Source organism: Anabas testudineus, chromosome 11 (genome assembly GCF_900324465.2).
Source record: "Anabas testudineus chromosome 11, fAnaTes1.2, whole genome shotgun sequence".
Classification (NCBI taxonomy): Eukaryota; Metazoa; Chordata; class Actinopteri; order Anabantiformes; family Anabantidae; genus Anabas; species Anabas testudineus.
The window spans coordinates 1,312,030-1,320,963 of record NC_046620.1 but is presented as its reverse complement, the minus strand read 5'-3'; the positions used below and the strand labels follow the sequence as shown (position 1 = coordinate 1,320,963).

Sequence of the window (8,934 nt, the reverse complement as noted above, 5' to 3'; positions counted from 1 at the left end):
TTACAGTACACATACAATCTATGTTGTGTGCAGCTAGTTTAAAGTAATATTTTCACAATATATTCAAGAAAATCTCAATCTAAAAAATGTAAACAAATGTTAATGTAACAGGTGAAAACAACTGAAATCTCTGAACCACCTTTATTAGAAAGATGAACCCTCTTATGAAGTCATCAAGACTACACAGTCTTTACATAGATTTTGTGAGGTAAGTCATGCTCTCTGCATGAAAGTGTACTTTGAGCATGAGACAACAACTGGCAAAACAAGACAAAGCTAACATTCTTCATACCAGCATAGTCGTATGAAGAATGACGACTTATCTTTTCAACATTTTTGCCATGCTGGAGAACATAACCAGCCATCTGCGTCTTCCACTCCATCTACTTCACTCACAATGCATGCTTCTGAACCCTGGGTCAATGCACAGTCTACACCAGTTTCACAGGAAAACATGACCTAAAGTCCTGATGTGGACTATATCCAGATGATCAGGTCCAGACATTGAGCAGAGTTGTGTGTTTCCACATTCAGCAGGAGAAAGTGGGAGGAACATACACTCCTACTCAGGGCAATAGTCTATTTGATTTCATGGGTGATGGTCGCTGTGTAGAGCAAGCAGGCGACACGAGGTGACACAAAAAGGACAACGTGCAAATCAATTGTGTTTTGTGTACAGTGCATCAATAGAACAAGTCATATGATTAGAGATGACACTTGACGACACTCCTGATCCATATGTGCATTAGAATTGTGAACATTAAGAAAAGAGAAAAGACGATAGGAAAATCTTACAGGTCTTTTTTATTCATTTATTAGTCCCATGAGTTAAAATCCCAGCTGAAACAAGCACAAAAATGACAGAGAAATAAATCAATCCCATTAAATGAATCATCATTTATTATTATTATTATTATTATTGTGAGTTATTCATATAGCCGCATATTACAGAGGAATTCAACAGAACTATACCACAGTATGTGTTCATAATGCAATCAAATACAACAACAGCAAACTTAAGCAAACAGATTTAAGAGCTGTTTATGTAGTGGTGTGCACTCACAGTATGTGGATCCTATAGTTCTGTTTAAATATTAGTGCTCAGAGAGATTTATATTAATATTTGTCTCCTATAGTAGGATAAAAAGAAATCAGAGTTAAACTCACAAAGCATCTTCAAAGTCAAACCTTCATAAATTAGACCAGGTCTTCATAAACAATGAATGCAGCTTACAGCTGATACAGTTCTTAATTCCAAAGAACTGTTAGAACGGCTGCTGTCACTAAGAGGACGCTTGTTGTCTTGATGACAGCAGAGGAGGTAGGAGTAGGTTTTGGTGTAGGGGTTGTTGCCTTTGTTGTCGTTCCAGCTGTGGTTGTTGTCGTTCCAGCTGTGGTTGTTGTCGTTCCAGCTGTGGTTGTTGTGGTGCCAGCTGTGGTTGTTGTCGTTCCAGCTGTGGTTGTTGTGGTGCCAGCTGTGGTTGTTGTGGTGCCAGCTGTGGTTGTTGTCGTTCCAGCTGTGGTTGTTGTTGTTCCAGCTGTGGTTGGTGCGTCAGTGGTGGTTTGTGTGCTGCCTGAGGCTATTCAGCAGAACGATGGACGGGTCAGTGACACATTTAGTGTTTTGAAACCACGTTTACTTTTTATTATTATTATTTAACTTTTTTATTCATTTATTTTTTATTATTTCTATTTTATTAACTATCGAATTGTCTTCAGGATAAAACATTTAAACTCACCAACACACAGTAGAAGAACGATACAGATCTTGATCATCATGATGAGAAAATGTTTTGCTGTTGGAAAAATAAAATAGATTTCTTGTTATATTTAAACTACAGCATCATATTTCTTCATGTTTAATTATTATTAATTATTTACATACACATATGCAAAGAAGGTTGATTTAGTAAACTGATGGAAATTATATTATATATATGTTATATTATATTTAGAAAAACATGTTTTCATCCACGATTCTAGCGACATAATTTTAGTTAAACTAAACAAGGACAAGACATCGTATTAATAACTGTAATAAACAGACATGTATTTTACTTAAACATGGCATTATTGACATTAAGCTAATAATCATTGTTAAACACTTACAGATTTGCCTGGTAAAGACTTGTCGGTGACAGTTGTGATCTTTACTGATTCCACCTGTTCAGTGTCCTATATGTCTGCTACTGAACGAACATCAGCCCCTTTTATATATATGAGAACAAATATGGAATGTGAATGAGCGACCTCTCTGTCATGTGTCAGGTGTTTATGCTAATTTAATGAAAAGACAGTTTAAAGAATCAGGTTGAGTTGGATTTTGGTAAAATGTTCCACGAGGAACATTTCCTGAAGGATGTATCACTGCTGTCTAAATTTCCTGTAGGTGTGATGTCTTTTTCTTTTTCTTTGTTTTGGTTTTTGGTTTTGGTTTTTGGCAGCCCGTTCATTCCCCGACTCACGTCTACATTTAGGTCCTGTCTGAGGTAATAAGTGGGTATAAGAATTATCAAAAGATCAAATATACATTTTTCTGTTCCTGTTGTTTTTGCTCTAAATGACTAAATGTTTTTACTTTACTGTCTTTACTATTTACTTAAGTTTCTAATTTCAACAATCTTAAGATCAAACTTAAGATCTATAAACATATATTGGATCATGTGAACATCACATCATTATCATCATTGGTTTAGTTTATTCTAGTTACTTATGTCAGCAGCAGTTAAAATTAGTCATTCAGTCACAAATAATTTTATAAACAGGCTTTATTAGTTGTTAACTATTCTGTGACTGGTCAAAGAATAAAATGGGCAATAAGTGTAGTGGATACTGAAGCAATATTTGCAGCAGTTTGTTTATTTTAAAAGATGTTTTGACTGGAGCCATTTTATGTCCAAAAACTAAATAAATAAAACTGGTGCACAGACCTACGTATTCAATATCCAGTACAAATGTTTGTGGCCACGTCCTCATTTGAACATATTTACTAACTTCAGGAAGTGATGACAGAGATTTACATAAATTAATAATGATAATTAACATAATTTATTCAAAGTTCCTGTGGCCAAAACATCAAAACTCTACCATCATGAAGCATTTGCATTGAGGGAAATACCCATCTATGTTGGACTCCGTTCATCGGCACATTCCCAAACTCCCAGGGCTCAGATGAGACAGTCGGCTCTCATGCTGCTCGCCCTCGGTCCACGTCGAGTTTGGAGCAGATTGATAAATTCAGGAAAATTTAAATCTTTCCAGATTTTAACTGTGAACGTCTCTATTTCTTTCACTTCAGTCACAACAACCGAGGAGACAGTAAAATTTAACGGCAGAACAGAAGATCAGATTACTGCTGAGTTAAAAAAAAACTGAACTGTCATAGGAACAGGAAATTCCTATGACAGGAAATCGTAGCGCTTCGTGTCTCCAGCTCCATAACGTGACTGTACATTAAATTTCCCTTTGACGTGTGTGAGCACTTGGTTTTATTGGAGGATTCTTGTATTTTCTGCAGCAGCTGTAATTTGAACAAACGCAGGTTGCGTTGTTAATAATGCGCCTCTCGTCTCCATGGTAACAGTGAAGATGCAGCTACAGTGTGAATGAGTGTGTGTCACTGACCGCTCGTTGTTATGGGAGTGTTGGGGCGGAGTTTAATTTGCGTACATTCTCGGGTTGACTGTGACGTCACAGTCCGATTCTCATTGCGTCATATGCTGCCGCTTTGCCAACGCCTTGGTTGGGATGTTGACGCCAAAGGAGACGCACAGAATGTCTCGGTCACTCCCAGGGCTATAATAAACTCTGTGCATGATTGTTTGACACCGTGAACACTTGCAGTTGGAATTTGTCTGACTAAAAAAACGGAATGAAGTGAACTGCTCCCAGCTGTCTGATATTAATACAGTGGGTTCCTGTTATCAGGTGCAATAATTTCACCCTGGTTTCTCAGAAACTGTCCATTTCAGATTTAAAATAAACATTCAGCCCCTGCCTTCATCTTTGTTATTTAAGTATAAAAATCGAGTCACCATGATTTAATCCAGACTTACATTTGACATTTGTAAACCTGGAATAGGAGGCAGAGGGATTCCTCATGTCACTTCTCCTCCTGATTGTCATTGAAACTACACTTTTCTCAATCATTTACCTTTCTTTATGACTCATCTAGGTGGAGGTGTCCATGTTTACCAGAGGGAATTTAATCCAGAGGAATTAAAGCTGTTAGTGGGAGAGGCCAACGTTCATTTTGATGAGCCACAGCAATGAAACCTCAGAATTACAGGATTAAACACTTAATAACAAGCTTCTATAAGAATATAAAAACCAGCACCTGAAAGAAAAGACATGTTGGACTTAACAGCAAAGAATAGTGTAAAAAGTGTAAAAAGCCTTTTGGACACATTCCTTAATTTATCCTTTCAAGCTTTTCAGGCTTTTCAGGCACTGTGTGTGTGTGTGTGTGTGTGTGTGTGTGTGTGTGTGTGTGTGTGTGTGTGTGTGTGTGTGTGTGTGTGTGTGTGTGTGTGTGTTTTATCCTCGGTAGATCAGCTTGTGTCGTTTTTTGCGAGTCTGCATGTGATTTAGTACAAGCAAACCTTTTCAGTGTGTGTACAGTTTAAATATTTAACATATCGAATACGAACATATGTGTAAGATGATATGTGTTGTGATTTGGCACCATACAAATAAAATTAAAATTGAATTCAGATGCTAGACTTTGATTTTCTTTAACTAAATTACATCTAAATAAGTCATCAGCAAATAATGAATAATGAATAAAAGTAACATTGGCCATTGTTGTTCATTTGCTGTGATTTATTCAATTTGAATCTACTGGTCAGCCATGTGTAAAATAAGCATTTAGTAATCAAATGATTCACTCACTGTAGGTTTAGACAGAAACGGGTCTGGCTTAAATACAAGTATCATACATGAAAACAACATGAAGACAAACAACAGAAACAGATTCATTAAAAAAATGGAGCAGAACTTCATTTATAGCAGTTCAAAACAGGGAATCTTTTTAAAAATAATTTCCATCACTTACCGTGCACATTCAAAAGTAACATTAGAACAATCACAGTAAACAGTTCATGTTACTGTGTCTCTCTCTGTGATATATGAATAATGTGACTGCAGACATAATAAACTTTAAATATTAACTAAGCAAAATTTCTCAAATATCCAAAGATCTGACATCACAAAATTAATGGGTGTGTCGGGAAAAGAAATCAACATCAAAGTATAGTAACAGGCAGGTGCATATTATTTTTTAAAAGAACCTAGTTTATTATCATTAATTGAAAAAAGAACAGTTTTAGGAGGAGTTGTGTTCCAGAGCCCAGACTATGTGTGGAAGTGAGCCCGACTATCTCCAGTTCAGGCTCCTTTCCACCCAGTGAGGTGACATTCCATGTCCCAATCACCAGGTTCCTTGTCCAGGGATTGGGTCGTCGAGGCACCTCCCCACGGCTGCCACCCAATCCACACTGAACCGGCCCCTTATGCTCCTTCCTGCGGATGGTGGGCCTACAGGAAGTCGGTCCCCCGTCGCTTTTTCGAGCTGAGCCCGGCCGGGTCCCGTGGGAGAGATCCCGGCCACCAAGCATTCGCCTACGTGCCCCAAACCCGGGCCTGGCTCCAGGGTGGGGCCCCGGTGACGCCGATCCGGGCGACGTAACAGTCCTTGTTTTAATTGTCATCATAAGGGGTTTGTGAACTGCTCTTAGTCTGGCCCGTCACCTAGGACCTGTTTGCCTTGGGAGACCCTAGCAGGGGCTTAAGCCCCCGGCAACATAGCTCCTAGGGTCATTCGGACACACAAACCCCTCCACCACAGTAAGGTGGCAGTTCAAGGAGGGGGAAAAAGGTGGCTGGCCCCGGATAAGCGGATGAGAATGAATGAATGAAGAACAGTTTTATTGACATAAGTTGAAAAGTTGACTTGACTGATTTTTATTTGGTTTTTTTTCTGCTGAGGAGTTGCTGTGTGTGAAGTTGTTACGCTCTCTGATCCCAGCTGCTCATTATCCTTTGCTGCTTAATCATTGAGGCCACTCTGACAGCGACACAGCAGGTAAGGACAACGGCTCCAGAGCAAAGACGCGAGTAATTGTATGACTAATAACTTTTCCCTGTGTCAGGTGTGTTCTTGTCATATAAAGTGTAGGGTTCAAAGTGGTGTTGTGACATTTTTTAAAGACACATAGAGTGTCCTATTTTCCCAATGATCTATTTTTCATGAAAAAGTCAACACGATGATGCTGATGCAATCGTATCACAGGAAAAAAAGGGGTTCTGGGTTTCTGGGTGTCTGTGGAACAAAAAGTTCCCACAATGACCTTTCAATCAAAGCATTTCTAGCTGATGGATGCAGCTCATGTCTTGAGCATGAAAGGCTGTTTTTACCACGCCTATAAATGAGAGCGCACTTTCTCTGACATGAGCTGCTAATAAAATGTGATCAGCTCTTGCTTCTTTTTCTAAATGAACCACAGGGTCAGTGTTTTGATTCCTGCCTCATCCTGTGGTGTTGCATGCTGTGCAGTAAATGACTAACGTGAAGTATTTTGTCCTCTAAGATCGAAATGCGAAGTGCAAAGGAAGATGCGGAAGATGCACTTTGCAGGTACAAAGTCTGTGACCAGAAAACTCTCCCCATTTCTTCACCATTGAAGAACTGAGAACTAATTAAATATGAACTACTATTAATTATTGTCAGAAGTAGCTTAAATTGCCACATAAAGAAAACAATGGGACACTCTTGCATCTCCTTCCAATTCCTAATGGTAAATTTAGCATAGAGGTCATAGAATATGATGCAACTGAAGTGGGAATGGGATGTGATGTTTAGGAGGAATTTGCATGTCCCCTGGAATCTCAGTAAAACGAACAGTTTCTGAAATAATTTGTTTAGATTTAGAAAACTGGGTGTGACCTAAATACAAAATGTAAAGTATCACAAGCAAACAACATAATCAGAGATTTAAAAAAAATAAAGCTGAGATTTATTTTATTTAAAATACAATATTCTTTTTACCATGAAGTTCCAAAAGGAGGATACAGAGCAAGCGCCATAGAATGGTGCACCGTATAGAACACACTCTACTGTTTAACACAATTAAATACAAACACACTGATCTATACTGTTTGATTGGTACATGAATTACCTGTAGGATTAGATTAAATATCAGAGCCGTCACTCATATTGTAAAGCTCATTTGGCTCTTTGTGGTGTGTAATATGTAGTAATACTTAAAATAATAATAAATATCATCCAAACACAAGGAGGTTAAAAAATACTTAATAAATTAAGAAATATCAAGAAGTCTCTTCGTAGCCAGAGCAGCGTAGAAACAATCAAACACAGTGTCACTGTTTATCTCTAGTCCAGTTGTTAGTTCCAAAGAACTGTTGTAGCAACTGTTAGGACTAAAAGTAAACTGGTTCTGTTGAGGACTGCAGAGGAGGCAGTGGTTTTGGTTACAGCAGCTGTGGTTGTTGTTGGTCTGGTCGTAGATGAAGATGCTGCTGTTGTTGTTGCAACTGTAGTTGGTGCTGGAACAGCTGTGGTTGATGTCACAGCTAATGTGGATGTTGGTGAAACAGGTTTCGTTGTTGATGTAGATGTTGTGGTTATTACAGTAGTGGGTGCTGAGCCACCAGAGGTAGTTGTTGTAGAAGCAGCTGTAGATGTTGTAGAAGCTACTGTTGTTGTAGAAGCTACGGTTGTTGTTGAAGCAGCTGTAGTTGTTGTTGAGGCAGCTGTAGTTGTCGTAGAAGCCTCTGTCACAGTTGGAACAGTTGTAGATACTGTGGTTGTTGTTGGGGCAGCTGTAGTTGAAACCTCATTAGTTGCTGGAACAGTTGTAGATTCTGTGGTTGTTGTTGAGGCAGCTGTAGTTGAAACTTCTGTGGTTGTTGTTGGGGCAGCTGTAGTTGAAACCTCTGTAGTTGCTGGAACAGTTGTAGATTCTGTGGTTGTTGTTGGGACATTCGTTGTTGAAACCTCTGTAGTTGCTGGAACAGTTGTAGATTCTGTGGTTGTTGTTGAGGCAGCTGTAGTTGAAACTTCTGTAGTTGTTGTTGGGGCAGCTGTAGTTGAAACCTCATTAGTTGCTGGAACAGTTGTAGATTCTGTGGTTGTTGTTGAGGCAGCTGTAGTTGAAACTTCTGTGGTTGTTGTTGGGGCAGCTGTAGTTGAAACCTCTGTAGTTGCTGGAACAGTTGTAGATTCTGTGGTTGTTGTTGGGACTTTCGTTGTTGAAACCTCTGTAGTTGTTGTTGGGGCAGCTGTAGATTCTGTGGTTGTTGTTGAGGCAGCTGTAGTTGAAACTTCTGTAGTTGTTGTTGGGGCAGCTGTAGTTGAAACCTCTGTAGTTGCTGGAACAGTTGTAGCTTCTGTGGTTGTTGTTGGGGCAGCTGTAGTTGAAACCTCTGTAGTTGCTGGAACAGTTGTAGATTCTGTGGTTGTTGTTGAGGCAGCTGTAGTTGAAACCTCTGTGGTTGCTGGAACAGTTGTAGATTCTGTGGATGTTGTTGGGACATTCGTTGTTGAAACCTCTGTGGTTGCTGGAACAGTTGTAGATTCTGTGGATGTTGTTGGGACATTCGTTGTTGAAACCTCTGTGGTTGCTAGAACAGTTGTAGATTCTGTGGATGTTGTTGAGGCAGCTGTAGTTGAAACCTCTGTGGTTGCTGGAACAGTTGTAGTTTCTGTGGTTGTTGTTGAGGCAGCTGTAGTTGAAACCACTGTAGTTGCTGGAACAGTTGTAGATTCTGTGGTTGTTGTTGAGGCAGCTGTAGTTGAAACCTCTGTGGTTGCTGGAACAGTTGTAGTTTCTGTGGTTGTTGTTGGGGCAGCTGTAGTTGAAACCTCTGTGGTTGCTGGAACAGTTGTAGTTTCTGTGGTTGTTGTTGGGGTATTTG

The 8,934-nt window shown here is 39.4% G+C and overlaps 1 long non-coding RNA gene across 1 annotated transcript; it reads right to left on the bottom strand.

Annotated features, from left to right (window-relative positions):
* Positions 1 to 1,495: 1,495 nt before the first annotated feature.
* LOC113155281 lies at positions 1,496 to 2,182 on the bottom strand. The gene is made up of 3 exons (XR_003298111.1): positions 2,110 to 2,182; positions 1,740 to 1,796; positions 1,496 to 1,580 (listed from the first exon to the last, which is right to left on the bottom strand). It is a non-coding gene; the product is annotated as an uncharacterized LOC113155281 (long non-coding RNA).
* Positions 2,183 to 8,934: the final 6,752 nt, after the last annotated feature.